This window comes from Camelus dromedarius, chromosome 15 (assembly GCF_036321535.1).
Source record: "Camelus dromedarius isolate mCamDro1 chromosome 15, mCamDro1.pat, whole genome shotgun sequence".
NCBI lineage: Eukaryota > Metazoa > Chordata > Mammalia > Artiodactyla > Camelidae > Camelus > Camelus dromedarius.
In genome coordinates, this window is record NC_087450.1 from 11,448,331 (window position 1) to 11,476,175 (window position 27,845).

Genomic DNA, 27,845 nt, shown 5'->3' on the forward strand with positions numbered 1-27,845 from the left:
AATTGCATAAGTCAGTCCCTAAGCAGAGCTGTTATCTTTGTGTCTGATACTGGAATCTGAAGTCCGAAGGGAAGGGAAAGTAGATATAAAATAGAGGAGAGCAAGAACAAGCTGGAACCCAGGAGAATGGACTGAAACTCATTAGTTCTTACTCTGTCTGATCTTGATCATGTACAATATACTGCAGGAGAAACTGGTGCCCTTCATCTTGTAGCTAAACACACACCTGGACTAGGAGAAGCTGAAGGTGGGTCCAGGGAAAGTGGAGTACTTGCAGGTTTGGCTCCTGCTCTGTGCCAGGAAGCTTAACTAGCAGTGCAGCATGTGTGAGCTACAGAGTGGCTGCTGCTTCATTTCTGCTCTCTGAGTCTTGCACAGGAATATCTTGTGTGCCTCACCTTAACTGGAAACATACAGGGAGGGGAACTGTGGGAAATGTAGGTCAGCCTAGCCAAGTTGTGAGTGTGTGATCCTAGGACAACTAAGAACCTGTACTCTGTAGCAGGGGTTGCAACTACAGCCTATGGGTGGACGGCCTGTTTCTGTAACTAAAGTTTAATTGGAACACAGCCTTGCGAATTTGTTTACACATTGTCTGCTTTTGTGCTGCCGAGGCAAATTTTGAAGAGTTGCAGTACCCACTATAAGGCCTGCAAAGCCTAAAGTGTTTATTATCTGGCCCTTTAGGAGCAAGTTTACTGACCCTTATTCTGTGGGAACTAAGGGATTTGTTGGTTCCCAGAGGACTCATATCTAGAAACCCTTCTCAGAGCTCTAGAACATTGTATTAATCCTTAAGAAGCCTTGATAGTTTATATTTTCTTTTTGCAAGTATTCCTATTAAATTTTTGTTTTTCTTGAGGGGAGGGTATAGCTCAAGTGGTAGAGTGTATGTTTAGCATTGATCCTGGGATCAATCCCCAGTACTGCCTCTAAAAAAATAATAAACCTAATTACCCCCCCAAATTAAAAAAAAATGTTTGTTTTTCCTTATCCATGTATTTTCAAGTTTTCTGAGATGTTAACCAGAAACAGAGTAAAAGTTATTTATAAAATATTATCAATTGAACTTTTATAAATTTTACTGCATATTCATCATGGTTTTTCCTATAAGCTTTATAGCTAAATTGTGTGTTAAGTTTTTTCTTTTAAATGTGGATTCCTCATTTTATAGTTAAATTTCTTAAAGTAGATGTGTTCTTTTCCTAAGGCGGTTGTAACAAAGTAACACAAATAAGGTGGCTTAAAAAAAACCTAGACGTTCATTCTCTCACAGTTCTGGAAGCTAGAAATCTGAAATCAAAGTGTAGGTAGGGTAAACTCCTTCCTGGGGCCCTAGAGATAGCAGCTGTTTCATGTCTCTCTCCTAGCCTCTGTTAGTTGCCAGGAATCCTTGGCCTTCCCTTGGCTTGTGACAGTATAATTCCAATTTTTGCATCCTCATTACGTGGCATTCTTCCTGTGTGTCTATGTCCCTTTTCCTTTTCTTATGAGGATAACAGTCATATTGGATTAAGGCCCATCCTGATAATCTCACATTAGCTCGAGTATGTCAGCAAGGACACACTTTCCAAATAAGATCACATTTACAGGTTCTGGGAGTTAGAACTTCAGTGTATATTTTGCTGGGGGAGGGGGGTTCAATCTAACGCACGATAGTGGAGTTTTAGGTTGACTGAGTAACTGACATGCCCTCCTTGGCAGCTTTCTCTGTATTGTCATGCCACAAGGGAAATACAGAAATCAGCTCTGAACACCCCAGAAATCTTTAGCATAAAAAACTTTGTACTTTATGAAAAACTGATGCAAAAGTAAGTAGGTATAACAGGCTCGATATTCAGAAACTCAAACTAATACAGTATATACGAAGCTGTCAGATTGATTATGAAGACTGATTCATGACTCGTTACTAGTGTTTGTCAACAAGCTGTGCCTAGCTGCAGCCAACAAGTCATTAGTGGTCCAGTGACATTTTTCGTGTGACCATTAAGTACAAAGACTTATATCGGGTACTGTCAAAGCACCCAAAAGAAAGAATCCCTTGAGAACCTTTCTAGGAAGGATGAATTGACACGTGATCAACTGCTGGAACTATTGAGGCAACTTGGGAATAAAGGACTGATCCGGTTCATTTAATTTATTTTTATTTTTAAATTTTTATTATTATTTTTATTTTATTTTATTTTAATTAAAAATTTTTTTAAACATTTTTTTATTGAGTAATAGTCATTTTACAATGTTGTGTCAAATTCCAGTGTAGAGCACAATTTTTCAGTTATACGTGAACATACATATATTCATTGTCACATTTTTTTTTCGCTGTGAGCTACCACAAGATCTTGTATATATTTCCTGTGCTATACAGTATAATCTTGTTTGTCTATTCTACATTTTAAAATCCGAGTCTGTCCCTTTCCACCCCTCGCCTCCTTGGCAACCACAAGTTTGTATTCTATGTCTATGAGTCTGTTTCTGTTTTGTATGTATGTATGTATGTATGTATGTATGTATTTATTTAAAAATTCCACATATGAGTGATCTCATATGGTATTTGTCTTTCTCCTTCTGGCTTACTTCACCTAGAATGACATTCTCCAGGGACATCCATGTTGCTGCAAATGGCGTTGTGTTGTCGGTTTTTGTGGCTGAATAGTATTCCATTGGAGAAATATACCACATCTTCTTGATCCAGTCATCTGTTGATGGACATTTAGGCTGTTTCCATGTCTTGGCTATTATAAATAGTGCTGCTATGAACATTGGGGTGCAGGTGTCATTTTGAAGTAGAGTTCCTTCTGGATATATGCCCAGGAGTGGGATTCCTGGGTCATATGGTAAGTCTATTCCTAGTCTTTTGAGGAATCTCCATTCTGTTCTCCACAGTGGCTTTCCTTGCTTCCCTCTCCCACTCTTAATGATTTAAATGTCTTCTTTTACAATTTTGTGTTTTTTCTATTTGTAATTCATGGTAGTTATCACCTTTCCAGTTATGAGCTTCTCATTTTTGTAGCATCCTGCTTCTTTTCTATTTAGAGTAGACCTGTCAATATTTCTTTTAGCATGGGTTTAGTGTTGCTAAACTCTTTTAGTTTTTGCTTGTCTTTGAAGTCCTTTATCTCTCCTTCTATTCTAAAAGATAGCCTTGCTGGATAGAGTATCCTAGGCTGCATCTTTTTTCATTCAGGACTTTGAATATATCTTGCCACTCCCTTCTGGCCTGTAGTGTTTGTGTAGAGAAATCAGCTGAGAGCCTTATGGGGGTTCCCTTGTAACTCACTCTTTGTTTTTCTCTTGCTGCCTTTAGGATTATTTCTTTATCCTTGACTCTGGCCATCTTGATTATGACATGTCTTGGTGTGGATCTGTTTGGATTCTTCCTGTTTGGGACCCTCTGAGCCTCCTGTACTTGGATATCTGATTCCTTCTTTAGGTTTGGGAAATTTTCAGTCATGATTTTGTCAAATACTTTTTCAATCCCCTTTGTTCTTTCTTCCCCTTCTGAAACCCCTATTATGTGTAGATTGGCACGCTATATATTATCCCATAGATCCCTTGTATTGTTTTCATTGTTTTTTTATTTGTTTTTCTCTCAGCTGTTCTGATTGGGTGCTTTCTGTTGTCCTGTCTTCTAGGTCACTTACTCGTTCCTCTGCATTATCTAGCCTGCTTTTTACAGCCTTTAGATCAGTTCTCATTTCAGCCAATGAGTTTACTAATTCTACTTGGTTTTGCTTTATAGCTTCTATTTCATTTTTGACATATTTTATATCTCTAAACACTATTTCTTTTAGTTCCTTCAGTTCTTTGATCACTCCTTTTTTGAAATCTTGATCTAGTAGGCCATCGATATCTATTTCCTTGATCGTGCTTTCAGGGGATTTCTCTTGATCTTTTAATTGGGAGTGGTTCCTCTGCCTCTTCATATTGCTCATATCTCTCTGGCACTGTGGCTGGTGTGTGGGCGGGTCACTCCCCCTCTCGATGCTGCAGTCAGATGCTGCGCTCAGGTGAGGCAGGTGTGCGGATTGCGCCTCCTCCCTGCACTGTGGTCAGGTGCTGCGTTCCTGCCAGGAAGGCTGGTTGCCGCCCACCCTGTCCCGGCGCTGGTCGCTCCACTGCTCTGTGCAGCTCCCCGCTACGCCTCGGGTCGGCACTCCTACCGCGCGCTCGGGGAAGACTGCGGAACAGCCCCACCCCTGCCCTGTGCCAAATCTTAGCTCCTTGTCTTGACAGTGTGAGTTCTCTGAGGTGCCAGGGCAGAAAGATCCTATCTGCCTCGGGCTGTAAACAAGTCTCAGCCCTGCCCAGGAGGTTGCGGAGACCCCGGTGCAGATTCAGGTCTCGGCTATGCCCCCGCCCGGGCGCTGCGCACAGGAGGAGATGGCGGCTGTGGCTGCGCCTGTCTCTCTTCTTGCGAGAAGCGCCAATAATGGTGCCGTGGGTCTGAGGAGACAAAGGCTACATTGCCCCTCCCCCCCAGGGCACTCCAGCCTTGTTGCTTTGCTTTTTTCGCAATTTATGGGGGACCGAGGTTGTTCAGCTCCATATCCCCTCCCAGCCATGGCGTGTAGCCCCCTGCCATCCCCCCGGGCTGCCTCAGTGCGGCTGCCCAGTCCTCCGCTTGGCTCGGGTGGCCTGGCCCAGCCCCCAGCTGCTGGCTCACCTTTAGAGCTGGGTGTCGTGGGGACCCTTTGTGCCTGTTTAACTTAGTTCTGTTGGTCAAGGGGTGCTCGGGGCAGATCTGAGCCTCAGAGGCTCCCCCTCCGTCCTGTGGGCCTCTCCTTTGGAGAGGGGAGACCCAGTGAATGAGCACCAGTCCTCCTTTGCCGCTCCGTCCCACACTGTTTTGTTTTTCCTTCTTTCTTTTTTCCTTTTCTCCTGCCAGATTTTTGGCGTCTTTGTCTTTCGAAGAGGGCGATGTTCTGTTGGAGTTCAGCTGGTGCTCTGGTTGGCTGAGTGGGTCCGTAGATGAGAGTTTTGGTTATTTGTGGGAGAGAGTGAGCTGCAAGCGTCCTTCTACTCCGCCGTCTCACCGGTTCATTTAATTTAGAAAATAAGATGCTCCTCTTTATTTCTTGTCCCATGGCAAAGAAATGATTGGAATACGTATGGGGATTTGAAGAAGGCCATTTCTTAATTTGTCATTTGTTAATTAATAATGTTGCTATCCTGGCTATCATGTACCCAGATGGTACTCAAATGATGAAAAGATTATTGATGATATGAAACATCTGTTTAGAGATTTTATAGTTACTGTTGACATTTTTGTGAAGTAGGTCAGTGTGTTTTCCCCTCTGCCTGTGAGGAAGAGCAACTTTGGGCAAACTGGCAATAGAAACTTGATAATAAACTGATTTGAACTGAAGGTTTAATTCCTGGGTTTTAATTAATCACCTGTGTCTTCCTGTTTGAAGACTTCAAACTTGTATAACAGGTTGTCTTGGCACAGCCAGAGCTAGAGTGAGAAGTTAAGCAACACTCCCTTGGATGTCTTATGTCTGTTTTGGGCAGACAATTTTTTTTAACTGTCCTGGAAATCTCAGGGATACTAAAGCAGCACCTAGCTACGTCCCCTATTTGATACATTCTGGACCACATGGAAAGAGAGTCAACACTGTGCACAACTGTGCATACTTAAACTGGGATACGGTGGTCAGATCGCAAGGAGAGACAGTGGTACCCTTAGCAGAAACAAGCTCGTGTGTCAGGATCCTGGCACAGTGAGCCAGACATTGCCACAGGATCCAAGCACTAAGAAGGAGCATTGATCCAACCATTCTGATCTAGTCTTCTCCCCTAACCTCACTCTGGAGCCAAGCAATTGTATACTTTAGGGCATGAAACTGTCAGAGTATGTAATTAGGAAACCCAATCATTGTACTGTGGGGTACCCACCTTTAACCAAACTAGATATTAAAAGGGAAGGCATTTCTATAAGGGGTAGAGAGAGAATCCTTCAAGGTGGACTGTGAATGAGAATGTGATGAGTGGAAACTGAGGTCTAGTCACTTTGATAAGTGAAGTTTTTGAGCCAATGGATTTAGAGATAGAATATTTCTAGAATAGCCTAATGAGATACTGAAGTTGATGGGCCTAGAGGACATTCAGGTTGCATTTACCTTTCAGAGATTTAATGTTGCAGCCAAGTATAATTTTTAGTTTTGGTTACCTAATTGTGAAGTAAAGTAATGTTATCTTTCTGGCCAGTTGTTCTGGGCTAAAATTCCTGGAGCTGGGAAATTGGCATAATTTATATGACTGTGAAACTTAACAGGCAGTATGTTTCGAAAGTTTAAAACAGGAGCCACGAGTTTAATTTTTAATTTTATCTTAATTTACTTTTGAACCTAATGCATCACTTTGTTGCTTTGGACTCATTTTCTCACTGGTGAAATAGGGGTGGTTAATGTTTATCTACAATGCAGAGTGATGCGGCTAGTATGATTAACCCAAATGATGTACAGCTTTGACTAGATAACTTTGTAAAAGTGCTTGATAATTTTGGGACCCCTACCATTTACTATTAAGTTATTAGCTTTCTAAAAGACAGTTAAGCAGTCCCGGAGTGAGAGAAGCAGACACGGCCACCGCCACTGCCGCAGGAGGTGTGAGGGGATAAAAGCATTCAGATGGCAGATAACAGTGTTTCAGATGGGGTTCCTTCAGATTCCTTGGACGCTGCTAAGAATGCAAGTAATACAAAAAAGCTCACAGATCAAGTGATGCAGAATCCTCACGTTCTGGCAGCTTTGCAGGAACAACTTGACAGTGTCTCCCACACTCCTTCGAGCTACATTGAGACTTTACCTAAAGCAGTAAAAAGAACGATCATTGCGTTCAAACAGCTCCAGGTGAAATGTGCTCACATAGAAGCCAAGTTCTGCGAAGAGGTCCACGACTTGGAGAGAAAGTATGCAGCCTGTACCAGCTTCTCTTTGACAAGAGAAGGGAGTTCGTCACTGATGACACTGAGCCCACAGACGCAGAGTCAGAGTGGCACTGAGAACGAAGAGGAGGACAAGCCGGCTGGGGACATGAAAAACAAAGTAGTCATAGCAGAGAAAAAGAAGCAGCAGCAGCAGCAGCAGAGGAGCCAAACCCCAAAGAAATTCCGGAGTTCTGGTTTACCATCTTCAGAACTGTCGATATGCTCAGTGAACTTGTCCAGGAATATGATGAGCCAATCTTGAAACACCTGCAGGATATCAAGGTGAAATTCTCAGAGCCTGGACAGCCTGTGTCTTTTGTATTAGAGTTCCACTTCGAACCCAATGACTACTTTACCAATTCAGTCCTGACAAAAACGTACAAGATGAAGTCAGAGCCAGATAAGGCCGACCCCTTTTCCTTTGAAGGGCCTGAGACAGTGGACTGTGACGGGTGCACTATTGACTGGAAGAAGGGGAAGAACGTGACAGTCAAAACCATCAAGAAAAAGCAGAAACGTAAGAGTCGAGACACCGTCAGAACAATCACCAAACAAGTCCGCAACGATTCTTTTTTCAACTTCTTCAATCCCCTGAAAGCATCAGGAGATGGAGAATCACTGGATGAAGATTCCAAATTCACATTAGCCTCCGACTTTGAGATCAGACACTTCTTTCACAAGCAGATAGTCCCTCGAGCTGTGCTCTACTTCACGGGGGAGGCCACAGAAGATGATGACAATTTTGAAGAAGGTGAGGAAGGAGAAGAGGAGGAATTAGAAGGTGACGAGGAGGGAGAAGATGAGGACAACGCTGAAATCAGCTCCAAGAAAGAGCCCAGCCAGCCCTCTGAGTGCAAAGAGCAGGGAGACGCCCTGCGGGTGTAGCCGCCCCACGTCCCGAGCTCAGTGCCGACCCGCAACCTGACAGTGCTCACCTCTAACTCTCTTCCAAGTGCATGGTTTTCACTTAACTTCTCCTTTTACTTTATTATTTTGCTTAACCCGTACAGTGGCAACTCAGATGCATTTCAGAAATAGGAGGTTTGATTCCAGCACCCTCTACCACCTTGGGCACAGCTCAGTGGACTTGCCAGGCCCTGCCTGGGTGGGGGGGTGGTGGCACAGACCACATGGGGTAGACGCCAGGGGCACATGTCCAGGGATGTGGTTCCAGGGCCTCTGGAGCTGGTTACCCCTCTCCCCCTGTCGGGCCGGACTTTGGTTGCATTTGAAGGACCCGCGCCATTTCCCGCCTTGCCCACCATCAGGGGAGCTGGCGGAGTGGTGCTCTCTTCTCACTGCTCTTTCCTGGGCTTCTCTTTCCTCGGGCGGGCATGGGGTTGTGGTGCCCACTGACCCTGAGGCACAAGCTTTTGTGGTTCACCTCGTATTTATTTACCCTTTCATGCTGGTGAGGGCTTGGGACGCATGCTGTCGCTTGTCCTTAGAGTTTCTGAAACCAGGTTTGTGACTGGAGACCTGGTGCCCTGAGCAGGAAGTGGCCCGGCTCCTACCAGATGAGGCTGGCGTGGAAGAAACTGCCGGCGGCAGGAGCCGGTCCCCACGACACGTGGGCCACAGAGCAGAGCCGGGATCTGCCAGTCTTTGTGGTGCGGCGCTCGGGCTGGGGAGGAGAGCCTTTCCATTCAGTGTGTAAATGTTTTGCTTTCTCAGCAGCTCCCTTTCCATTCAGTGTGTAAATGTTTTGCTTTCTCAGCAGCTCCCATTTCTTGGCCCCACGTTCATCTTGTCTTAAAAGCCCTGGGTTGGGAGCGACCTGTTCTAGGCTGGCGTGTGGCTTTCTGACGGTGTGAGTGTGGCCGCTGGCAGCAGGGGGAGCGCCGTGTCCACGCTGTGGCCAGGCCTGTGGGGTGCTGAGCCTTACTTACCACTCATTTGTAACCGAATACAGTGTTTTCAATTTGTACAGAATAGTTAGAATATTCTATTAAAGTCGTGAAACATGAAAAAAAAAGTTAAGGAAAGGATTTAAGAGTGAACCTCTGGGAGTCAATGTTTTACATTGGTTAAGATAGTGACACAGATTAGCTCAGTTATCACGATGGATGTAGCAGGTGCTGTTGGTGCCCTGTTTACATCCCTTTAGATCTTACCCTTTCTGTGTGTGCCTCCTGAACTTCCAGTGCCTGCATTTCTTTGCCTAAGGGCTTTCTCTGGGTGCCAGAAATAGGGAATTAATGCCCCTCACTTTTTCATGTCCCTACCATCCTTCCTGGGGTCCTCTCCCAAATAAATTCTTTGGATGGAAATCTTTGTCTCAGGTTCTCCTTCTGGGGAAACTTAAAATAAGACAGTAATCAGTAGCATTGAGAAGTCTGGACCCTATTTCTGTACATACTCAGCAATAAATGTGGGTTTCTAGTGGATACAAGGCAAAGCATACTTACATAATCACTTACCTTCAACTCCCACTGAAGTTATTCCCTCACCTCCTCCTTCCACAAGGTGATCTGGATAGACAGTTTCTTTGGGGAGAAACTTCCTTTGTCAGTATCTTTTGGTGCTTTTTTTTTTTTTCTTTGACTGGTCAAATTACCGCAAGTAGGCTCTTCTAGAATCCTTCTTGCCTGCCAGCATTTTAAGGAATCTAAGTGGGAGAAAAAGATTGGGATCTCAGCATTTAGTATGTAAACTGTCTTGCTTAATCCCGTTTTCAGAATGATACTTACGTTCTCAATTGTGACAGCTATCTCCCAGTCCATTGACTTTCTGGCTTTTTGCTGTGGTGAGTGAAGGATAGATAGGTGGTGCCCAGATGAAGTTAGAAAGGGAAATCTGAGGGGCTCATTGCTTCTTAAGCAACTTTCAACTAAGCCCGTTGAAGCTTCATTGTCTCCTCTCCCTTCCCGGAGACACCTAGTGCTACTGATACGGGGCAAGTCATGCTGCCACTTGGCTTTCCCCACTACCTGCTTTGTCTGGTTACCAACTGGGTCCTCTGCTTTCCAGCTTTTAACGTTTTGTTGCTGTTGGTCCTTCTGTACTTTTTGATTTTTGTGGGTGTATGCCTTTTTAAAAAGAGGTTGTTTAGCTTTATTTTAGTGGAGTTTTGAGGAAGGAGTTTAGCTCAATCTGCCATCTTTCACTTGAAGTCATAAGTTAGTTTTCACCTAAAGAAAACATGGTAAAAGAAGGCTGTACAGCAGCAGTACTGAATAAATGGTAAGAAGCATGTACTAGTGCCTCAGTAGTTAACAATTTTTGTATTTCTGAGCATTTAAGGAAAAAACATTCCAAGTGATTATTTCTTTTCAGACCATTCATAAGTAATGTTGAGGAAGAAAAACACAGAAGTGAAAGTTGGGGAAGAAACTAAGATCTTATGCTTTTACCATGCGTGGGATATGTATTCCCTGTTTGTGTAGGATATTTGTTCTGAGCATCATTGTTTGGGGTGTAAGTACAATTTATATGTATTGTATAGGGCCTCTTCTTTTATAGTGGGGAGAAAGAAGACTGCAGGAACCGTACCTGTTCACTGTTGCTTATATGAGGAGTTCAAAGTCTTTAAACATGAATAACTTGGAAAGTGTGGTTAATTTTATTGATGGGGTGAGTAAAGAATTCAGAATCTTGCTTATGATTATACAGAGAAGTCTCGAAACAGAACACTAATCCTTCATTTCTGAAACCTGCACTTTTCAGATACTACTTCTTGGCAAAAGATTTGTGCCTTATTCATAAATTGTTTTACTTCAGTGGGATTATCAGATCATAATTGTACATTCTAAGGTACCTATTGAAAAAAGTGATTTTTCACTGAGAGGCTATCTCCCATCTCTCATGGTATTTTCTGTTTTATTCTATCATAAGCCTTATTAACTCAGTAAATTCTGTACATGGCATATTTGTTAAGTTACAGAATTCTGTGGGTGGTTTTTCTATCATGACTCTAGCCTCTTAGACTTAAAAGGCTGAGCCTACCTAAGGAAAGATGCTTTCCACAACTTCAGACTTCATGTACGCTGGAACTTAAAAGAAAAGCTCTTGGCTGAGCTTGAATGCTGAGCACTAAGTGGTTTTCCCTGTCTGGAGAAAATTGGAAAAAGGGAATTATTAAGCCCAGCAAATGTAGTTGTTGATGGAAATGCTGACAGGCTGGTCCTGCTTGGTGCCACTGTTGTAGAAGTCAATCAACATTAGATGTATTGTAAGAGCTGCTGCTTATGTACAAGTTGTGTCGTGTAGACCTTGTCACATATAAATAAACCCCTTCAAAAAATGTTAAGTGATTTCCATAAAAAACACTTATTTTGTTCTCCTCCTTAAGCCAAGTTCTTGTTGTTTATGGCTTCCTGTACCCAACAGTTCCTGATTGTCTCAAAAAGCAAAACATGTCCTGTGTGGATTAAGCTGCTGAAATGCCTTTCAGGCATTGTTTATGAGTCTGCCCTCTTTATTTTCAGAGAGAAAGCGAATACTTTAATGTCTTCCATATTCCATAAATCTGTCCCATGCTGCAATTCAAAGCTGTGTGTGTTTTTGTTAGAAGGTACTTCTGGTTGTACTTAGGGAAGAAAAACTACCTAAGAATGTGCATGAATATTTGGGTGGTGGTGGCAGACTCCCCTAAAAAGGATTTGTACTGATTGAAAGTGCCCTTGTTTTTTTAGCCCAAGAAGGAAGTCACCAAAGGTGCTGTTACAATTAGTAGTAGTGTAGCCACTCTGATTGCTTTGCACCAATGAGTTTCCTGTTTGGCTCATCCTTTGGGACCAGTCTTCCCTCCATGCAGGCTTGATGATTTACCACTTCTGACTCCACTGCTAAGTAGCATATTGAGTGTTCCTGCCTAGTGGCCTCAGTGGAGGGAAGCTGGACTTTGCTTGCTCTGAAATGAGGCTGTCTATCTCTGGAGACTGAGCAAAGTTTACTTTTTTCTTAACATTTTATTTTGAAAAATTCCAAACACGCAGAAAAGCTGGAAGAATTACACAATTAATATCCATATTTACCCACCACCCAGATTCTACAGCAAACATCCTACAATACTTTTGCATTCCTCAACCCATCGCATCTTTTTTTGTTTCATAGTATGTTTGAGACATTAGTACACTTCATCTCTAAATACTTCAGCATGGATAACATTAGCTAGAGTTCAATATTTGATTATTTTTTCTTTTGAGGTAAATTTTAAATACTGTAATATGCACACATCAGAAGTGAGGTTTTGACAAACGTGTCCACCTGTTTAACCTGACCCCTTGTCAAGATACAGGACATTACCATCTCCGCCAGAAAGTCCTCTAATGCTCCTTCCCACTTGGTCCTCTACTCTTTTCTCCCAGGAAGCAACCACTTTTTCCACTATAGGTTAATTTTGCCTGTTGTAGAACTTCATATAAATGGGATCATGCAGTACGTACTCTTATATATGGATTCTTTCACTTAACCTCATGATTTTGAAATACCTCTATATTGTTATCTGTTCATTCTTTTTTGTTGCTGAATTTTATTCTCATACATGAATTTAACAGCATTTATTCATTCTCCTGTTGATGGAAACTGGAGATGTTTCAGTTTTTGGCTATCATGAATAAAGCTACTCTGAACATTGTTGTAGAAGTCTTTTTGTGGACATATGTTTCATTTCTCTTCGGTAAATATACCTGGGAGTGGAGTTCTGGGTCAGAATTTTATGAGATACGGCCAAACCTTTTTGCAAAGTGGTTGTACCATTTTACACACTTTTAATATGTGAAAGGTTCACCTGCTCTACCTTCTTGCTAACATTTGTTATCAGTCTTTTTAATGTTAGTCATTCTGATGAGTGTGTAGTGGTCAACATTTAGTTGTGGTTTAACGTGGGAATGATGAATAAGAGATGTAAGAGGCATAAAAACAAATTGTAACAGCCTAGATAGTGAATTTTCTGCCTTGCTGTTGGATGTGGATGAAGCTGTGAGTGAAGAGAACACGAAAGAAAAGTAAGACAGAAAAGTGGGGTGCTAAGGCAGGTGACAAAGGACCTGAGGATTGCCGGGGCTGAAGTCACTTCAGGGATTTGGGAAGAGGAATGGTAGACAGTTTAGAGAGTTAAATTTAGGCGATTTTTTTTCCCAACATGTAAACATTTTAATTGTTTTGCTATCCATGGGAGGTATTAATACGCATTATTTAAAAATTTCATATACTAATACAGGTGTATGTAAACAGGAGTGTGAGAATCATTCAAAGATCTCACTGCTGATAGATACCCTTTTAGTAAAAAGATTTTAGATTTTTATTTAGGGATAAATGAAAATCATTTATGTATATATCGTGTCAGTATATACGTATTTGTACAAATGAACTTAAGTTTTATATATAAATATAGACACAAACTGTATAGCCTTTTCATTCACATCTTAGACATAGGTAATGTCCATAAGTATAAATCTACCAAATCATTTGAAATATTTTATATAATTCTATAATATAATTATTATAATATATAATTTATTTATACTATAATTATATAGAATTTATATAATTATATAAATACCATAATGTAACTTTTCCTCTATTTCTGAATACTGGATTGTTCCTAATATTTTTAAAGCAGCCCTTTTTTATGTGTAAAGGTCTCTACTAGGCACTGGGTGGGCAAGGTTGAGGAAGGCAGAGAATCAAAAATGAAAAAGACATAGTTCTGCCTTCCAGGAACTCATAATCTAGTGAAACTGGGTCACATGCAAAAAAGCTTTCAAAGTAAGTATTTTTCTTTGCCGAGTGTGCAGAGATTGTATGGTGGTTTGTGCAAAAATTCTTTTAAGTTTGACTTAATAGGACTCTATTGCTTGTCAGTCCTTTGTTAATATACATGAGCAGCAAGATTGCCAAATTTTGATAGAGTTTGGTATTCTAAGAAGTATTGTAAACTAGTTGCAGTTAGGAATACAGACCTGTCCCTGAGGTTTTCATATGTTGTTCCACAGAACCCTAGAATTGCACGAGAGCTTTATGGGGGTTCCTTCGAAGAAAGAATACTTTTAGAGGATGGGTCTCTTCCAGTGCTTACGTGTAATTCCACAATAGAATTTGAAGGTCTAAGTTATAAAACACAAGCACAGAATAGCTTAATAGCCTTTCTACTTTATTTATACATGGAATCAAAGTAGATTTCTTCTTTATAATTTTCTTCTTAGTTGTGGTTAGAAAGTCAGAACCAAATCAGTTCAAATGTTAATGCTTGGTAACTTTGTCACCAGTTGACTTAAATCTTTTAAAATTATTGAATGAGTGAATAGCTGGTTTTCTTCAATGCTTTCTCCTTGTGTCTTATGGGTACCTTGCAGTTTGTATTCAAGCCCATCAGAAGTACTCTAAATAAAACTTGTTTCCTTTCAAGAATCTTCTTACTGAGCTTTCTTGCAGGAGGGACAGCAAAGGAGGTGGAGAACATAATATAAAAAGAAAAACAATGAAATGTGTCTAGGAGTTTGTGCACTTTTAACCTTACTACTGTTGGAATTTTATCTAGTTTAAATTGTGATCTTCACCTCTGTGGATCTTGTTTCTTGAATGGAATAAATAATGTCAGCCTATCAATTTGTGAAAAAGGAATCTTAGGGAGAAAGAGCAGATGGTTGGAGCCACTGTATTTCTTACCCAGCTGGGAAGGATACTGTTTTCAAATTTTATTTCCATTGTGTTTAATAGGGCTCCAGGGCCTATTTCCAGCACCTTTTTTATTTGGCCATGTGTTTTGCCCAACTCATGGTACGAAAGGGAGCTCTGGTCAAGGCTTTGATTATAGGAATTAACCAGGCACTGTGACTAGCAAGATGAAAAGCCATCACAGACAGATTGTGTTAGTTCTTTTTTTCAGATACTCTAGTTAGAAATAACTTTATGAACTGAAATTAGGCCATCCTATTTCATTGCCAGTGGAGAGAAGGGACTTAGAAAAGTTGTCATTTTATATGGTTTATGCCTCCGGCAGCAAAAGCATTTTCAGTTGTTAGTATTGTTTTTAGCACATTAAGACCACAATACTGTTCTGACTGGTGTATATTAGGAAATCAATGAACATGTGTTCAGGGGAATGCGCTTTCTTACCAAACTACATTGCCATCTACTTTTTCTGAGCTCTTGAGGCATGGAGATAGTTTTTTAAGATGGAAACTTGTGTGGCTAACATTTTATATACTTGGTTAAAAGTATAGATTTCACTTTCCTCAATAGATTATCCTATGTCTACCCACACATTGGAATGTCTTATTTAGATTCTTATCAACAGATTCATTCACTTAACACAGATTGAAAGCCTATATTATATCAAGTTTTATGCTTAGAATTCAAAGGCTTAAAATATATAGCTCTTGCCTGTAAGAAGCTTAGAACCTAATGAGCATGATAGACGAATCAGTGATTACAGTATGAAACCATGGTGAGGTGTGCATGTGGGGTTTTTGTGTGCTCAGAGACACATCTACACCATACTGAGATGAGTTCTGAGAGTGAATATAAGTTAGTTAGATGAATAAGGATGGAATCCCATTCTAGGCAGGAAAAAAGAATCTATCTCATGGATTGAAGGTTTGCATTCGGAGAACTCCATTGAGGCCTTTGTGAAGGGTGTATTTGTGGAAGTGTGCTGAGAGATGAGAACAAAGAGGTATGCTGTAGCTAAATCTTGATGGGCTTTACATAATAAGCTAAAGAAGTTGGAATTTTATTCTTAAACTTAATGTTGAAGATTTTAAGGAAGTCATTGACTTTTCAGAGTTGTGTGTTTATATAAAGTTATGGGTATAAACCCCCCCTTGACAGCAGTCAGAGAATGGGTTACAAGATGACTGGCCTGGAGACAGGGAGCCCACACAGAGGATCAATAACCTTGAAGCTAAAGATGAAAAACCATGACTACCATGATTTTTTCCACTGTTTGTTTGTTTTTATTTTCTATAATTAATTTTAAGATAGAGAGTGGTGGGATGAAGTGTGGTGGGAACAAGAATGCTATTTGGAAAGGAATAATAATAATAATGATTAAGATTGAGTGCTTCTTGTGGAGGAGGGTATAGCTCAAGTGGTAGAGCGCATGCTTAGCATGCACGAGGTCCTGGGTTCAATCCCCAGTACCTCCTCTAAAAAATAAAATAAATAAATGAATAAAACCTAATTACCTCCCCCTTCAAAAAAAAAAATAAAGATTGAGTGCTTCTTATTTGTTAGGCACTGTTCTAATAAATACTTTACATGAATTATCTCATTATCGTTTTATTCTTTATAACAACTTGAGGTAGTATTATACTGTTCCTGTTTTGCAAATGAAGAAACAGAAGCAAAGACAAAATTAAAAAACTTAACTTGCTAACCATCACATAGCTAATGAGTGGCAGAGCCAGGATTTGAACTTAGGCACCCATGCTCAGAGCATATGATTTTTAAATATTTTTTGAAATAATTTCAGACTTAAAGAAAAGTTATAGAAGTTGTACAAACAAGTCCATTTAAATTTTACCCGGATTGCCCAAAAGTTAACATTTTACCATAGTTGCTTTATCCTTCTCTCTCTACATATAATTATATATATCATTTTTCTAAATGGTTTCAGAGTTAGTTGCAGACATACTGACCTTTTAAAAAAATGCATTCTTTTATATAATCACATCAAAATCAGGAAGTTAATATTTGTATTATCTAATCTATAAATCTTACTCAGTTAAAAAATTTTAAAGATCTTCAGGGAAATATATACAAGATCTTATGGTAGCTCACAGCGAAAAAAATGTGACGATGAATATATGTATGTTCGTGTATAACTGAGAAATTGTGCTCTACACTGGAATTTGACACAACATTGTAAACTGACTATTACTCATTAAAAAATGTTAAAAAAATTTTTAAGACTTTATTGGCTTTATTCAATGATTCGTGAATCAGGCAGCATTTAATTTAGCAGATAGAAAGGAGCTCTCAAATTTTTTAAAAGAAATTTGTTTTGATCTAAAATCCAACCAAGGATCACCTGTTTAAAGCATGTTCTCTTCATCTCTATTCCATATAGTCTTCCCACAGTCTGGTCACCATTGCTAATACTACTAGAATCGCTGTCTCCAGTTAAACACTGATTATATTCCATTTTCCTTTTGCAGTCTTCTGTTGCCATTTCTGTCAACTCAAAGATTAGTAACTTCACAGTTCCTTTTTTTCTCTTTTTCAGAATTTTTTTCTCCAATTATAAATGTACACTTTAGTTTTCCTGTCACATTCTCCCAATTCATTTTACAGCTTTTATACGATCAGTGAAGTCCCATGAAATAACTAATTTTTTTAATGTTAGAGATATTATTGTTTCTCCTGAACATCCTTTCTTCTCTCATTAAAAACACATTTCTGAAAATATAATCTTAATAGATTACAACTATGAGGCCCACATTTCCTTTCTTTACCTTATTTCCTTTTTTAGAACTAGAATTCTTAATCTGTGGCCCGTGATCGATAGGTCCAGGAGGTCCATTAACCCTCTGCAATCTGATATGTATTTGCAAGTATTTTCGGAGAGAGGGTCTTTACGTTTCATTAGGGTTTTAAAGTAGTTGCTAGCCTAGAATAATTTTAAGAGTTATTCTGTTAGTTTATTAACTTCTAGAGGAAAGAGATTGCATCTTGGGATTTTTTGTGCGTGTGTCTTATGAAATCGTAGTAGACTGCAAAACAGTAGGTCCTAGCAAGTTTTAGTCAAATGCACTTTTTGAATATTCACTGACTTGTCATTTGGATGTGTACATGTGCACATGTTAGTATATCTGTGTTCCTAATTTAAACAGACTGCTGTTGTGTATGTTTTAGCCATTAATCGACTTCAGTTCCTTAATAAGCAGCCCCATACCCCTCTCATTGCCACCTCTTGCAGGGAACCAGTGCCAGTCCAGCCACGCTGTTTCACTACTGGGCAGTGAAATCAGATAGTACACTAGTGGCAGCAGCATTTCTAGGCATCGAAACAGAAACTGGTAATCGTGTTACAAATATTCAGCAAGCCACATTTCATGACCAGCTTTACAAAAAAAAAAAATGGAAAGTGTGAACAGCTGTTGGTGCATTGCATTTGCATTTCTGAAATTTCAAGTGAAGATAAAACATTAGCAGCTGTGATAGATAGATTCCTGCATTTAACCTAGTGCCTTAGGGTGTGTAATACATTGATGTCATCAGGCTGTCAGGGTCCTGGTGAGAACTGTGGAGAGAGGGAGTATCTAATAGATGAAAATAGGTTTGTTATTCTTTTAAGCTGTTGCTTTAAAAAAAGTAATCTTGATAGTCCTACTGGAAATCTAGCAATTCCCACAGTCAGTAAAAGAGCTTCTGGTATAGAATTCCCAGCGGTTGATTGTCCTTAGACCATGTACGCTTTAAAAATATTGAAACAGTTGTCTCTCTTATGGATTGCCCATTTAAAAATTTTGTCTATTCTGAATTGTATTCCTTTATGAGATTTTATTCTGTCTTTGAACGTGTTCGGGTTTCCTTCTCTGTCTTCACTTAAGGCATTGTTGAGGAACTCTTTTATCAGATCCAAATGCTTGAGGGCAGAATTAAACTTTATTGATGAAATTACTTTAAGCCCACTTCTCATAATGTTTATTAATAAATTATATTTTCTCTCTCCTCTTAAGAGTTATGAAGTAAACTGTCAAGGAATATACCACTGTTTGACTTTTGGGCCCACTGAAACTCAACGTGTAATGCTTTGGAGAGGGTCCAGATAAAACTATTAAACAGCATTAAAAGTGTGAGGAGTAGGCTTGAAGGTGTTGAGTGCCTCAAGCTGTAAAAGAGAGAGTTGAGGAGGGGCTGGAAAGGATCAGTCTTGAGTAATAGAAGCATCTCTTTCTTCTAGGCTTGAAGGTACTTAGTTATTCTTTACTGTTGTGCACTCATTGTCCCCCATCCCGTTGAACTACAGAAAGGAAGGTTCAGAGTTTATGCTCCGATAACTGGGAATCAGGTTAGATTAGGGCTGTGTGGATTCTGAAGCATGAAATATCTTCCAAGAGTTAGCAGGATTTTGGTCCAGTGATATTAATAAAAAAAGGTAAATTTAATGTTTTGTCTGTAATGGCTTTATTTTGGAAGACATATGAAGACCTTTTAGTCCAAGATTCTATGTATTTTGACCTTCTGGTACTAAGACTTAGTGGAACTTATGGTAAAATGGTAAGTCATTTGAGTTTTTTTTGCTTGTTTGTTTTGTTTCTAGCCCATTTGGGTCCAAAGCATCACTCTGATGTGTCATAAGGTGGGTTAACTCAGAACTTCTTTGTTTTGGGTTTTTGTTTTGTTTTGTTTTGTTTTGTTTTTATTTTTTGGTCTAATTCTTTCCTTGTTTGAGAACCAAAACAGTTATGCAGTCAATGGTGGTATCTTCTTCAGCTGTCTAGGAGGCAGGAAAATTTGTGATCTGAGTCATTTCGCAAGAATATAGTTGACATCTGATTATATAGGGATGATTTCTCTTGCTTTCTTTTAGTTAGAGCTGTTGCCTCTGTTTTGGAAATAGTGTTTGGTGGTTTCCCCTCCACTCTCAACCATTAGACCCGTTAATCTTATTGAAGACTTGAGATTTTATTTGCAGTCTGTGCAGGTAGCCAGATGCCATATGCTGTTAATTTCTGATTCCATGAAGGCTAGATCATACAGCTGGAAATGATTGAAAGGAAAAGCATGTTCTTTTGTTTAACAAGACAAAGCCTATTGTGTACTCTGCTTCTGATGCTTAAAAGATGTATTTTTTTTTTCCTTACTGCATAGTATGTAAGGCTAAAAGTTTTGAACTCTTCACTTCAGAAATTACTTTTCCAGACAAAAGAGCAAAACAATGTTTGTTTAAATTGTTCTCTGGAACATGACTGATAGTGTTTACAACATTTCTATGACATTTTGATCCAGTGGGGAGTACTTGGAGAGGTATTTAAAGTGCTTTTCACTAAATCAGATGCTTTGTAGTGTTTGAACCTTTTAAAAAAAATATTTGAAAGGTTGAGCTGAGAGACAGAAAATGGCCAGGGCATTCTCTAAAGACTAAGAATGGCTTGTCATAAGCAAAACTGATTTTTTTCCCCTCAGAAATAGAAAACCCACTTCTTCTTTTAACTAGAACGAGATGCACACATACTGGTTCAGAGCTTTGTCTATTCATGTCCGCCCTTTCATAAAGGTTGTTTTCCAGATTCCACCTCCTATTCAGTGAGAATTACTTTGGAAAAAGCCATTGTGTGTGTGTGTGTGTGTGTGTGTGTGTTTGTGTGTGTGTGTGTGTGTGTGTGTGTGTGTGTGTGTGTGTGTGTATGTGTATGTTTTAAATTCTGCTGCAGAGGAAGCTATAGCTTGATTCAGGTACCAGGGACATATTAATAGAACATAGAGGAAAGCACTACATAAGTGTTTGTATTGAGCCAAAGATAGAGTATACGTAGAGAAATTTGTGTTTTGCACGTTGTTTTTTTTCTGACCCTAATGTTTGACGTGTGAGTACAAGGCTTTAAGCTGCTTGAAACTGCCGCAGGGGAGCTTATGAGCTATGCAGGCTCCAAAACACAAGTATTCAAGTAATTAACCCAGTTTGCATAATCAGTTACATATAGAGACTCCCAGCTTTTAGTAGTAGGTTTTTTAGGGCAGTCTGTTTAATAACATCAGACTAGTAGAATGTTAAAATGCTGTCTTTAAACTGGGAGAGATCTTGTTTAGTATTTTATTTTATTTTATTTTATTTTATTTTATTTTATTTTATTTATTTTTTAATCAGCTGTGGAAATTTTGCAGCACAGAATTCCAGATGTGAAAGTCAATACAAAGTTCAAAGAACCAGTTAGTGGTATGTTCTGATCATACAGCATTTATCAGTAACACTCTCTGGATTGGACTCTGCTGAGTACATACCTGTAAAATCATGGCAGAGCAAGATATTTCAGTTTTGCTTATTTTGAGTGGTATATAAAGAAACAAGTCAACTTGATTCTGAGGATGGAATATACGTATGAGTAGGATATTAACCCAAAGATATGAAAGGAATATGTTTAAGAAGCACTCAAACATCATTATTAAACACATTTATTGTTGTATATTGGCAATTTAGATAAATTGACATGTCTACTCTCTAGGCCTTTGTTCGCTAAAACAGAAAAACATTGTTTGATATTGTTTTTCAGTCAATTTCACAGCCTTTTAAAAGGTACATGTATCATTACCATTGGATATATAGAAATTATAGAAATCAGTGGGCACTTATAGAAATGCATCTTTGTGTGTACAAAAGTGTGAAAAGTAAGTGGAGAACATTGCAAGTTGAGAGAGCACTGATTCCAGGACTAATTAATAAAATACTTTGTATAAGACATGGGACTCTGGATTTGAAACAATATTGAAGATGGGGAGCTTAGAGTTGCTTATAGGCTGTGTTGGGTCGGAGAAGAGAAAGAGAAAAAAGATGGGATATTTCTGTACTCTCTGAACATTAAGTAGTCCCTTTCTTGCTCCTCGGGCCAAAATCAGAGGGCAGGTCCTGAAGCTTCATTGCCCACTTCTAGGTTTCTGGTACATTGAGTTCAGGCTTGAAGGAAGGAAAAAAAAAAGTAAATTTACTGTCGATTTGATGGGCCTTCAAATTTTGGTCTTCTTCTCCAGTCAGCCTGCTGTTTAGTTTTCAAAGCCCTCAAATAGCTGCGCCATTTCTTCTGTCCAGATTTTATAGCTATATTCAGTGGGAGAGATAGATTTGAGTGTGTTCACTCCATTTTACGTGGAACTGGACTCCATTAATGGAATTTTACAGAGAGTGAGCTAAACCATCTCTCTTTTGTGTGTAGACTAATCAAGAATGAATGAGCTCATGATATTGCCATAGGTTATGATTAAAATTCTGTGATAGAGCAACTAATAGGCAAATGCATTGATGGAGACATAGTTGTGGTTAGAGAAATTGAATCAGAATAGCATTTGTTTACTGCTCCTGAAGGGAATTTCAGGGATACTGTAGATAATTCATCTTTATCATGCCGTTAGAAAGAGCTCCATTTCTATAATTTTTTTCATTAATTAAACAGAATAGAAAAAAGCTAATTATCATAAACTGAGAAAGGAAGGTGTTTTCTGAATACCAGTCTGCAAATATCACTGGAAGTATGTGCAATAAGTGTGTATTGTTAACTATATTCAAGATAATTAAATTATTACAGTCTTTATTTTATTCAGCTTTTTGATAAGTCAAAGTTTTTAAGAATTGTCTTAGCCCTGTCTATCTGCAGACAGAGTTTTCATAGCCAGTCCTTTGCTGTTACTCTAAAAAATGTCTACTAAAAGGAGAGAGTAAGATAGTATAGTGAAGGAGACTATTATACCAGTTCATGCTGTGAGTCCTCATTTTGAATTTTGTCCAGACTGATTAACGTGGGATAGACCTTCTTCTGTTTTCATATTGCCCTTTTGTAAGCTAAGGCTTTTAAGAGTTTAACATTACAAATACCTTAGGTTCATTGGCATATGCAGAACAAATGTGAATCAAACACAAGAATGATTCTTTCAAGAATTTTATTTATTGATGTGGTAGCGAAATACTACACTGTTTACAGTAGAGAACGAAGTGGAGTTTTGGGTACGCTGAGAAGTTGACAGCTTGTGGGTCTTGAAGAAAATACTGTCTTTTGTAGGATAAAAGAAGAAAAGATTATGTTCTTGAAATAATTATTTATGAATTATTTGAAATCTTGTTCTACTTCCAGCCAGAAGGCTTTTGCCAGCATTGTGGTCACTGTGATAGTGAAATCTTGGATGCAAAAAAACCCAAAAAAACAAAAAAAAACCCCCAAACAAACCCCACAGAGATCTGTTTGCCTTTGAATAACAAGATAAAGAACACTTAAGTAGGCTTAGGGACATAAAATACAGTTGTGCACACAGTTCTTTCACTTCCTTTCTTATAGTTTGGAATAATTAGGAATTGGGATTAAAAATTGTAGGAATTCAGTGAAGAGTGAATGGGTGGCTGGAAAGGATTTTGCTTGTACGATGAGTAAGAGGTTAGTAGTTGCTTGGTTGAGGGATAGAGATCCCATGGAGCGATCTGATTCTGTGTGCCTTTATCTTCTTCAGATGGGAGGGTAGTATCTCATTTTAGATTGTTTTTTGGAACTTAGGCTGTTGTCAGAAGACTGCATTATTTTCATATTGTGAATATTCCAGTTTGATTTATTTATTGTATATTTCTGCCTACTTTCAAAAACAATTTGAGGTGCATCTGGGAATAGACATGGGCCTACAAACACTGGGGTTAAGTGAACAGTAATATAGTAATGAAAATGGTGGTGTATAGCAGGCATAACTAAAAAGAAGAGGAAATAATTATATGAGGAAACTGATCTACAAAAAGTTATGATATTTCTGTATGTAACCATTCTCGGAATTTTCTATCAGCCAAGGTTAGAAAAGACAACATGGATTGCATAATTTTCATCCTTATCTGATAAAAAGTGCAACTTTTTCCCCTGGAAGTTTCTAAGAGAATGCAGGTGTTTTTTTGTTTTTTAACTAGAGATTTCTCTTAATCGTTGGGGGAGGGGGTGTACAATAACTATGGTTAAAAATAATAAAAGTATATTTGTGAGAAAATAAAAATCACTATCTCAATAAAAATATATGATTTATTAGAAACTGGTTTTTAAAATTTCTTTATCTATCTCTTTCTCTCTTTCTTGCCAAGCAGAATTGCAACCATCAAATGGCCAGTCACAGAGTGAAAGCTCTTTCTTGGCTCTAGTACCACAATGTCAGGACTATGAGGGCTGGGGAATTTTAGGTGATGAAGGAAAGCCAATGGGAGAGAGGGAACATTGCAACTGGAGCTGAGTCTTTATTCCTCCCTGGATCCATTATAATATTTGAAGAAAAGAGAGGTCAGCCATGAAACTAATAAATATTACAAATTATTTTAACAGACAGAAACATTTGGTGCACTTGGCCAACAAGAAATTTTCTTTTTATGTTTCTCCTATATGGTTGGACTTTTATTGGCTTAAAATTTTTAAGTTGATTTTGTGCTTTTTTAAAAAAAAAAACTAGTGTTGCTTTTGTTGTGATATGTAATTGTCTTTGATTTCATCCATCTCCTGCTCCTCCCTCCAGTTATCTCAGAGTACATTGATCCTTTAAAGGTCAAGAGCATGTCTGTATTGGTTCCTTGAAGGTATTTTTTGTGACATTCAGTATAGTTTTATAGAGAAAGTTAAAACTAAACTGGGCTGGATAGTTAATCTGCTCTTTGGCTGTTTTGCAATACCTATTGCCTTATTCTAATTATACATATTTTTTTCAAATTATGAAAGTAATACTTGTTTCATGCATGCCATCTGGGAAATACATAAAATAAAAATTGCATATAATTAATACTTAGACTTGACCACTGATAATATTCGTGTGAATGTTCTTATGATTCTTTTTATGTCCAGCTTTTGAAATCTAGTACTATTTCGTGAACACTTTTTAATGTAAGAAAACACTTCAGTAATAATAATAGCTAATATTTATTGAGTGCTTTACTTTTATCTTAAATAAAATTCTTATGGTAGGCTTTCAAGACTAATGTAATAACTTTAGTCGACAAATTATCAGACCCCAGGCTTTCTGTAGCTTGCTGCTCTGTTACCTGTTAATGTAAACTCAGGTTGAAGATCTGAGTTCCATTTGTCTTAGCTGTATTCCAGCCAGGAGGAGAATTGTTCAAAAGAGTTAAAAAAAAAAAAAAAAAAAAGGAAAGACCTAATATCAAACAGCATAGTAATATGGCTAAGCAGTTAATAAAATAGATATTGATGATATATTGTTAATTAAAAAAAGGTTATAAATTAATATGCATATATACTAGTGTCCCTCCATATCCATGGGTTCCGCATCTGCAGATACAACCAACTACATACTGAAAATATTTGGGAAAAAAACTTCAGAACATTTCAAAAAACAAAACTTGAACTTGCCACACTCCAGCAACTATTTGTATAGCATTTACATTGTATTTGGTATTATAAGTAATTTAGCAATGATTTAAAGTACAGGCATTCCTCAGGGATTTGGTTCCAGACTACCACAATAAAGGGAATATTGCAATAAAGCAAGCCACACAATTTTTTTGCTTTCCCAGTGCATATAAAAGTTATGTTTACACTATGTTGTATTCTAGTAAGTGTGCAAATAGCATTATGTATAAATATACATACTTTGATTAAATACTTCATTGCTAAAAAGTGCTAACCATCACCTGAGCCTTCAGCGAGCTGTAATCTTTTGGTGGTGGACAGTCTTGCCTCGATGTTAATGGCTACTGACTGGTCAAGATGATGGTTTCTGAAGGTTGGGGTGGTTGGGGCAACTTCTTAAAATAAGGCAGTAAAGAAGTTTGCCAAAAAATTGACCCTTCCTTTCACGAGTGATTTGTCTGTAGCATGCAGTGCTGTTTGATAGCATTTTACCCATAGGAGAGCTTCTTTCAAAACTGGAGTCATTTCTCTCAAACATTGCCACTGCTTTACCAGCTAACTCTACATAATATTCTAAATCCTTTGTTGTCATTTCAACAGTCTTCACTAGGAGTAGATTCCCTCTGAAGAAACCACTTCCTTTGCTCATGTGTAAGAAGCAAATCTTCATCCATTATAGGTTTATCATGAGATTACAGCAATTCAGTCACATCCTCAGGCTTCCCTTCTCATTCTAGTTCTCTTGCTATTTCCACCACATCTGCAGTTACTTTCTCCACTGAATTCTTGAACCCCACAAAGTCATCCATGAGGGTTGGAATCAACTGCTTCCAAACTCTGGTTGATGTTGATATTTTGACCTCTTCCCATGAATCAGGAATGTTCTTAGTAACATCTAGAATGGTGAACCCTTTCTAGAAAGTTTTCAGTTTATGTTGCCCAGATTCATCTAAGGAATCACTATCTATGGCAGCTATAGCCTTATGCAATGTATTTCTTAAATAATAAGACTTGAAAGTTGAAATTACTCCTTGATCAATAGGAGTGCAGAATGGATGTTGAGTTAGCAGGCATGAAAATAACATGTCCATCTCCATCAGAGCTCTCCAGTGACCGGGTGCATTGTCAATGAGCATAATATTTTGAAAGGAATTTTTTATTCTGAACAATAGATCTCAATAGTGGGCTGAAAAATTCATTAAACCATGTTGTAAACAAAGGTGCTATTATCCAGGATTTATTGTTCCATTTTGGGGCACAGGCAGAGCCAATTTATTTATTTGTATTTTATTGTATTATTTAATTTAATTTTAGCAGGGGGATAGGTAATTAGGTTTATTTATTTTTAGCGGAGGCACTGGGGTTTGAACACAGGACCTCGTGCATGCTAAGCATGTGCTCTACCACTTGAGCTATACCCTCCCCCAGCAGAGCCAATTTAATTCTAAAGGGCCCTAGGGTTTTCAGAATGGTAAATGAGCATTGGCTACAACTTAAAATCACCAGCTGCATTAGCCAACAAGAGAGTCAGCCTGTTCTTTGAAGCAAGGCATTGACTTCTCCTCTAGAGCTATGAAAGTCCTCGATGGCATCTTCTTCATATATAAGGCTGTTTTCTTCAGCAATGAAAATCTGCTATTTAGTGTAGCCACCTTATTGTTTTGATTTGTAACTTTGGACTATTTTATTTCTCCTTTTGGGAGTTGCCTTTTCTTGTCCCTTGCGTTTATTTGTAGGAGTTTTAGTTGTATGTAATTCTATTTGATGAGCTGTTCATTTGTTTACTGTTATGAAGTCTTTCTCTATTCTATGGTTAAATGGTTATTCTCCTTTATTTTCTTATGGTATGTTTGCTTCAGTATGAGATAGAGACCTGACATTGTATATTTTCACTAAAGGTTATTCTTCACTTATCCCATTTATTATGTAATTAATCTTTTCCTCACTGATTTGAAATACTACCTTAGGAATTTTAGTCTGGTTTTGGGCTTTCTATTCTATTTAATTTTTTCTTCTATCTATTGCACACGATTTTAATTATTATTGCTTTTGGTATACTCTAACATCTGATATTTTAGCTTCCCTCTCATTATTCTTCAGTTCAAAATGATTTTGAGCATTTTCATCTATTTATTTCTTCATTTCCAACATTGTTTTTGAAAACACTGTCATGTTTCGTTAGAACTTTGTTAAGATTTTGAAAAGAACTACCTTATATTTCTAATTTAATTTGTGGATGAATAGTCATTTTGCAATAGAGGCATCACATGCAGGAATGTGGTATGTACCTTCATTTATTCTGGTCTTTTTTATGTCTATTAAGTTTTGTAGACCAAGATATTATCAGAAATTATGTAAGTTTAAACTGAGAGCCTTTGCAAAATACCTCATCTTAAGGATGGTTAACTAGTTCAATATTACTGAATTTAAAAAGCACTTTCTATATAAAAATGAAATTTATAATTTTGGTCATCATGCTTTCAACAATTTTTTGGACTCTTGTCCAAGAATCATATTTTGATTCTTTTTTGTTTGATTGGAGTGCATCTTTGAATACTTTTTCAGTAAGTTCACATGGAATAGAATTTACATGGATGAAAATCTTTTGGAACTATTACATATGTATCTGAAGAATATTTTATCCCTTTTTCCCTCTCTCACAAATAACAACTTTCTTGAATACAGAATTCTTGTGTCACATGTTTTCCCCCCTCAGAATGTGTTTCTTTTCCTCTGTTGTCTTGCATGTATGGTAGAAGTCTTATGTTTGCTGGATTTTTTTTCCTTTTAGCTTGTCTTTAAAAAAAATATAAATTTAAAGAACTAAGAAAAAAATAAACCTTGATAGTTTTGAATAAGTTAGCATACAGTGTAATATTATGTGTTTGTAAGTTTTTTTTATTGACTTTCATACTCCTCAGCTACTGAGGTAAGTGATC

The 27,845-nt window shown here is 38.2% G+C and overlaps 1 protein-coding gene and 1 pseudogene across 3 annotated transcripts in view; both read left to right on the forward strand.

Moving 5' to 3' along the window:
• EXOC6B (exocyst complex component 6B) overlaps positions 1-27,845 on the forward strand; it is a 568,031-nt gene that overhangs the window by 157,024 nt on the left and 383,162 nt on the right. The gene's annotated exons all lie outside the window — the stretch shown is intronic.
• On the forward strand, positions 4,381-13,050 carry LOC135323051 (nucleosome assembly protein 1-like 4; annotated as a pseudogene).